Raw genomic sequence first — 8,593 nt, 5'->3', positions numbered from 1 at the left:
GTCTCGTCATAAGTCAGAAACCATTTGGACGGTAAATGCTAGATGCGACATTCTGAATTTTGTACGTTTGCTGTGCTTTTTCTTACGACAAAAAGTTTTGCTCGTTTCCACAGAGCAGAAAGCCAGACAGCTCGAGGATGAACTCAGCTCTGGAAGAATTTCGAATTAAAGTTTTATTTAGCTGTCACTATGTAAGACGTTAAGCATACTATGAATTTAAGACAAACTCTCAACAAGAATGCAAACAAGTCACGTTGGCTGTAGTTATTCTGCTACTTGTACCAGGATGACATTATCATGAAAAAAAAAAAAGTTTCGCTGCGCATTTCTCGCTTTTCCAGTTTCCTCTCAGACAAGTGTCATTATAATGCAAGTCAGCAAACACGGCGCATGCGTGAAGAAAAAGCTGGGTAACATGCATTGCTCTGTCTCAGGTAACCGTGTGAATGTTTTGTTAGAAATGACCCCCTTGATTGGTTTTAGACAATATCACTCCAGTTACAATACGTCTGTATGGCACGTACATACTCCAGTGGGTTAACATCACATTCTGTCTGTGTGTATACAAGTGCTTCGAGGTGGAACGCTCTCCATATCCAGCGCAAGCGGATACAATTTCGGACGCAGATACGCAAAAGTTTGTATGGATTTCGTATATTTCATAGTATGTTTACGAGCTATGGCTAAATACTAATCATAGAAATTATCTCCATACATGTCCCCAGGCATACTCATAGAGGGTGGTGGATAAACCCTTTTTGTGCCATGCAGGGATTTTGGACAGTGTGTACGTACGACGCTATGGGGGTTTCTGTGCCAGCCGACACTCTAGGGACATACAGGGTTAAAGGAGCTGCGACGGCTTTAGGAGTTGTGCATTTGATCTGTGCCAAACATCCGTGTTTCGTGGCATTTTTTTAATCCCTTTGTTGAATGCCTTGCACCTTCAAAGGGACAGGAAAATAACGTGAAAAATGACCTGCGACAAGCTCTTAGGAGTGAGTAAACTTTTCCACTCTTAATGGAACGCTATTCTGCAATATGTGTAATGCAGTAATACGTGCTAACACTGTTCATAAATACTTCTAAAGTCAAATGATTTGGACTTTGAAAGGTGAATCGAGGGGAGAGAACTGGACTGGGTTAAAGTTTATCAGTTCGTGGAACACTGCGAGAAAATCACATATTCATTCAAAGGGCGTCCTCTTCGATAGAAACGGGACTTTCCAAAGAGCTAGAAGAGGTGGCGAGATAATTGTTGTAGTGATAATTATTTTTTAACACGACCTCTCTTATCATAATTTTTGTGTGAGCAAAAGTGTTGTCTTGTATGTTCAATTCAGTTTATCTCATTACTCTAAACGGATGCAGTTGCTAAGCATCTGATGCACGGCGAGTATATCTGTCTATCTATCTATCTATCCATCTCTCTCTATCTTTCTATCTATCTATCTATTTATCTATCTATCTATCTATCTATCTATCTATCTATCTATCTATCCATCTCTCTCTATCTTTCTATTTATCTCTCTCTCTCTCTCTCTCTATCTATCTATTCATCTCTATCTATCTATCTATCTATCTATCTATCTATCTATCTATCTATCTCTCTCTCTATCTTTCTATCTATCTATCTATCTATCTATCTATCTATCTATCTATCTATCTCTCTCTCTCTCTCTCTCTCTCTCTCTATCTCTCTATCTATCTATCTATCTATCTATCTATCTATCTATCTATCTATCTATCTATCTAATCATCATGAGCTCTATGTTTTCCAAGGTAGCTATGATACGGAAGACGAACTCTTGAAGTTTCACAGTGCCAATCTCAAGAAATAAATCAGCGATCATCCGAAATGCACCATGATGCCTTATGAAATGGCGTATTGCTATATCAATTGTTCACCGAGGAAATGTCGTGGGATAAAGAGAATAAACTTTCGAGACTGGGGTACCGTAGACATGATTGCTAAAGGAAATGTGATATGGACGGAACTCACGGACACCCGAGAATTGCATTGACCATTACATCTCTATGCACACTCTAGGTTTGAAATACACTCTTCACATTGATCAGTTTTCATGACAATGCATATACTATAAGGCTCCACAATTATCGTATTCTCTTTTCATTTCACATTATTCTGCTTACATTATTCTCTGTTACCAAAGAAAGTGATATGTAAGTCACGTTCTTGCAGAAAAATCAAATAGATTTGAATTGAATTGAACTGAAGCATAAGCAGCATAGACGAGAAACCAGACCATACTACAAGAGGTTCGAACTTTTTTTGCGACACGCCCCCACGACGTTCGACGAGAACAAAAAAAAATCAGATCTTTTCATATTCTGTTGAACAAACGTTTTAATTCTAAGTAAACTAGTCAGATGATTTTGAGCTGAATATTTGATCTGCAGTTTCTATCTCTCATGATTGCATAAATGAAAAAAAAACAAACAAACAAACAAACACCAAAATCTACAGCATCCAACTTTCTAACAACGAAAGCTACATAAAGAAAGCAACACCGATATATGCGCTTGTGATACTTGTAGGATCATTTTTGAGTCAACGATATGTTTCTTTCTTTTTTTAAAAAACCAATTTCGTCCTAATATTACGGCTATCCTTTTGAAATATTAGGCTAAAAGTCTCACGAAATAAAAAGTATCACCATCGATCTACCGCGACACATGATATAATATGTTTGGTTCTTTCTCTGTAATATGTTTTTTTTTAATGATGGAATCCACTTGCAAATGATGATTTCGATGCTATCATTTTGTTTTGTTTTTTCTGAAAGACGTATCAGTAAATCAATCTGCGTCCTAGTGCGTGCATGTGCAAAAACTAGTAATTACGGTTTATATTCCGCATGTTTTTCATCTAATATCATCATTATCGTCATCAAACATCGTTAAATCAAGAGAGTCCCGAATTTCGAAATGCGCTTCCATTCACCTACTCAGTTTTCCCAACGAATAAATTCAATCCGAACAACAACAGCCACTGCAATTTGTGTTTATAGATTGGTGTGTTTCTAAAGTCCATGTTGGTACGACTTTCTTGCATTCCACTGGACCTGTCAGTAGAAAAACGTGTTGAGTAGCTGGAGAATTTTAGCATTAACAGTTTAGTTACGTTGATTGAATACGTCAACATTCAGATCAGAATACTCAGTAACGAGCAAAATCGCATGTAATGGTTGCTAGATTGATATCCATAATCTATACCTCTGGCCTTTACAAAACCAACGCTGACCGAATTGTCAGCGAGCACGCATCTGCCTTATTAGGGTATAACGAACAGATGGGAAGAGAGATATAGGGGGTTGGTATAGCCCCATATGACACCAGCATGTCCACCCCTCATCATCATCTTCATCATTGTTTGTGATGTGGTCACAATATAGTATGGGATGATGGACGATAATCATTATGGTACAAAGTTTCCGGAAAAGATATACGCTCCGTGTATTTTTCCATTTTTGTTTCATTTGTGAATCCCCATTATCTATGCACGCTCCATATGGACACATTATTGTAGGCGATCTCATTTACTGCCAAAGCAGTTTTTTTCCCCTTCTCTCTGGTCATCACCTCCCCCACCCCACCCCCACCCCCACCCCCGGCCACTTCGCCACTGTCAATTTGCGACCTGCAATTGATGTCTGCCTTGTAAATTGAAAAGAAGAAGCAAAGAGTTAGCCTTCCGCTGCAAATCAGCTCGGCCTCTGCAGACGTAGAGCTCGGGCCCCAGCAATCGCAAATACGTGAAGACCGTGATTACGTGTGTCCATTATTATTGTGTGAATCATAATCACTGATCTCTCTCCGACAGTTTGCTTCATCCCTAACACACACACACACACACACACACCCATCTTCCACGCGGACGCACTCTCGACCTCCAACCCCACTCTCCTTCCCCGCGCTCCTCATCATCACCCGGCCTTTTCAGAGTCAGAGAGGGAGCGCGCGCCGCGCGATATAAGTGCGCGCGAGTGTGCGCATGTCGGCGACGAATTCGTAAATGCAAGCTACACATATAAGAGCGAACGCTGACTGTGGTTACAAGTGTGGTTACACAACCCGCGGCTAATGATGTCTTTTGGACGCTCTCCGACTCGCTATTAATCTGCGCTATTAATAAAGCCTGGCAATAACGTAGAAATCTGCTGGATGAAAATTCTTTAATGAGGGGAAAAACATGATAATGTGGACTGGTGGCTGTTGCGGTAAACGCGCATAAAATACCACACGTTATTTATAAGATTTATATGATTATGCGCTAATTTCATAGGGGGCAGCGGAACGTTTTTTAGTGTGTGTGTGTGTGGTGGGGGGAGGGGTAATGCTCGTTTTGGATCAAGGGTCAATGAACAAAAATGTCAAGGCACAAAAGTCAAGGCATATGGCAAAAAGTCTTGAAATCTTGAATAGGAGTTGATTATAGCTCCATATGTCAGACGGATATTCTTCATTCTACTGCAGTAACCAGATAACCACTTTAGATATCATCATCATCATCATCATCATCATTATCATCATCATCATCATCATCATTTTCAATTCAATTCAATTCAATTCAATTCAATTCAATTCAATTCAATTCAATTCAATGCAGTACAAGTTGTCGATTTGTCTTTCATTCGTCTGATAAGGGCATTTTTTTTTTTTCAAATGCAATATAAAGTATATGCACGAACGATGTCATAAAAAGAAACAATGCACTTTGTCATGGCAACAAAAAAGTAAATAATTATAACGATGGAAAACAGTGTTCCACTAAAAAGCCAAGCTTGTAAGACGTGGAACACTGGAACAAAACAACGACCGCACCAAGTTGTTATACCAATGAAATATATTCATATCAAATTCTTCTATATACTATCGCACATTTACTCATTGATATATGATGCTGATACCATAAACGATACTTACTATGATTTTAGAATGCAAACATTATAAACTATATAACATAGCACATTAATTTTATGATACAGACACTATTTGGCCGGGTATGCCAGGAAAATTGACCAAAAAGGAAGATATACACGCGGCCACACAAAACAACAACAACAACAACAACAACAACAACAACAACAACAACAACAACAACAACAACAACAACAACGACGACGACGACGACGACAACAACAACAACAACGACAACAACAACAACAACAACAACAAAAACAATAACAACACAAAACACAGAAATTTGCCTTTGCAAATGTCATGCCACCGCCGCTCTGACAATATTGGTGTATACCTTGTGTACCCAGGTGCGTTATGTTCATATACGTCTGTGATGAAGATTACGATACAGAAGACCATTTCACATCAGATAAGGTGGTTTTTTTTTTTAAATCACTTTTACAGTAAACTATTGAAATTTAACTTTAATACATTGTATATGATTCTATGTCGGTGAAAAAAACCTCAAACAAACATGAATTTACTGCTCGAATGAACGTACACGAGTATAGATATGGTCGTGATTTTTATAAAAAAAGGATAATAATTTACAAAAGGACAAGGAAAGCGCGTATGTCAACTTCGCGCACGGTGAAGTAATAGCGAGTTTCCCCCGGTTTGTATGAATAGAAGTTCGGCGCACGTTCTCCAACTCGTAAAAGTATTCGCATGAATTGAGTTTATAGTTTAACGCAAGAGAGACCAGCGAGATAAAGAGAGAGAAAGGAAAAGAGACAGAAGGGAGGGGGGGGGGGGAGAGACCAAAATAAAAGAGGGAAAATACGCGAGTGTGTAGGCGTGTATGTGTGTGTGTGTTTGTGTGTTTGTGTGTGTGTGCGTGTTTGTGTGTGAGTGTGTGTGTGTGTGTTTGTGTGTGTTTGTGTGTGTTGTGTGTGCGTGTGTTTTTGTGTGTGTGTGTTTGTGTGTGCATGTGTGTGTGCGTGTTTGTGTGTGTGTGTTTGTGTGTTTGTGTGTGTTTGTATGTGTGTTTGTTCGTGGAACACTCGATTGCTCAATTCAGCCATTTCAGTTAACCTATGGTACTGACTCCCCTTCCTTAGATTTCAAGCTCAGGTATTCTTTGTTTTGTTTGTTTTTCATTAAATTTCATCTTTGTTGTTACTTTGAATGCCTTTCGCTCTGTTTACGTCTCTATCTTCATCTTCCACCATTTTCTTCTTCTTCTTCTTTTTACCATTCTCTTTCTCGTCATTGTCATTTCCTTGCAAGTTTTGTAATTTTGCAAGCGTCCTGAGCCTCGTGTTAAGAGCGTATCAAACATTCATTGTATTATATTGCATTGTATTGTATTGTGTGGTATTGTATTGCATTGTATCATGTTGTATTGTGTTTTATTGTATTGTATTGTATTGCATTGTATTGTATTATATTGTATTGTATTGTATTGTATTGTATTGTATTGTATTGCATTGCATTGTATTGTATTGTATTGTATTGTATTGCATTGTATTGTATTGTATTGTATTATATTGTAACTCATTCTCTCCCACCTCTCTCTCTCTCTCTCTCTCTTGGACAATACAAAATTTTCTTTCAACTTCTCTTGGTGTATTATACATTCTTTGGTACTTACAGAAACAACAACAACGAAAAAAAATTGCACTAACATGTTGCTGCTTCTGCTACTATTTATGCTTATACCACAGCTGCTGCAAGCACGGCAATTCTCACCACAATACACAACAAAACATTAATCGTTGATACCGTACGGGAGGTGTGGTGCGTGAATGTCTACAATTTTTGTATTTGATACACCAGTCAGTTAGGCTCAACAGGAAGGTGAGAGGAACATCAACAGTCTATCTGACTATCATCCACCATTTAGTCTGTGTACCGCGCTTTTTTTTTTTAAGTCGCACTATTTAGTTTTGTTGGAGGAGCTGGAGTAGATGCAGAAGCAAAGAGGAAGAAGATAAAGGATAACACACGCACACACTCACACACACACACACACACATATATATATATATATATATATATATATATATATATATATATATATATATATATATATATAAATCGGTGCGTAGCTTTGACATCATTATTCCTCTCACTGTTCCTCCTTTTCGGAAAAGTGCAAGAGTTGAAAAGTTGGGCTCCGCCGGGAATCGCCGGGAAAAAAACAAACAAACAATATATATATATATATATATATATATATATACAAAGAAAGGAAGAGCGACAGTGAGAACAAGAGCTACAAAGGGGGAAAAAAAGAAAGATGTTGAGAAAGTCATAAAAGACAGCAAGGAGGGACAAAGTAGGAGTGGAAACAGAAGAAGAAGAGATGGCGGACGAAATATTGGGATTGAGAAAAGAAAATATGAGAAATGCAGGACGTCGCTAGGAAAAATGATGAAATACAGAAGAAGTGAAACGTGAAGAACAAAGAAGCAAGTCTAAGGGAAGTCAAGATAGGAAAGAGAAAGTGGGGTCGGGGATAAATGTCAAAGAAGAGAATATAAGAAATGGGGGAAGACGGTGGAGGAAAGAGGAGAAAGAGGAAGAAAAGAAGAAGGGGGAAGATACAAGCTTATCTGTACTGATCTACTAATCACACAGATGTATTAAGTAAATGTCACTCTAACTATTGAGCAAACACTCTGATCTTCGGGAGAACAGATTCTTCCTATTGTCGAGGCTTATGCTCTCTTAGGAGGTGGATGAGTCGCCATGAATAGGGAAAGTGATGAATTGGTAGGAAGGAACAGTTGGTATTTGTCCCTATACCTCTTCCTTCCCTCCCTTCTTTAATTACGGGCAGCTTGCAAAAGGGAGTGGAGGGGCAAATCATTGTGTTGACTATATCTTAGCAGCGGAGACAGAGAGAAGAGATGTTGAGCGATGATCGCACTCGGAGAAGATGACAAACATCGGCATTGGCGTGTCAACGCCTTCCATTCACAGGTCTGACAGCTTTTGTCCCTCCGTGATGACAATGTCACGGTTAAGGTTAGAAAGCCGGAATGGCACATACTCGCGTGCGTGATAAAAACGAAATAGATTAGCGAGAATATGACGCAGCATATGTGCGCTGTCATAGCGCTCCCTGGTTGAAAATGGTCTCTGGAGTCTGGACGCCGTCACAGTAAAGAAACACCAGTGATGATTCTAAGAAAAAAACCTTTTCGATCGTAAGTGGGGTATTAATACGGTCTTTATCCCTACAGGTTATAAATGTTTTGGCTGTTGAGGAATAATAGCTACAACTGGGTCTGATGCTGTGGGCGTCACGCCCAGTTAGGTTGCGGCAAAGTGGTAGTAGCGATGATGCCGAACATAATGACCTGTGTTCTTCTTCTACATGGAAAATTGCATTTCGTCGTATACAATAATGCCTTGTTACAAATGCTGTTGTCATGTTATAAACTAACAGCTTTGCGACACGTGATCACGATTGGCGTTATCTTTACCATCAATTTAATGTACAGGTCAATTAGAACAGTTTAAGTTTAAGGTTAATTTTAATGTTTGCTATATTCCCTTTCCTCCTATTCTCCTCCTCCTGCTCTTCTTTATGTTCATCTTCTCCTCGTCGGCCTCTTTCTTTCTGCTACTTATCCTTTCCTCCTCTTATTCTTTTTTTCTT

This window comes from Diadema setosum, chromosome 17 (assembly GCF_964275005.1).
Source record: "Diadema setosum chromosome 17, eeDiaSeto1, whole genome shotgun sequence".
Classification (NCBI taxonomy): Eukaryota; Metazoa; Echinodermata; class Echinoidea; order Diadematoida; family Diadematidae; genus Diadema; species Diadema setosum.
The sequence above is the reverse complement of the archived record's forward strand: the minus strand, read 5'-3'. Positions refer to the sequence as shown.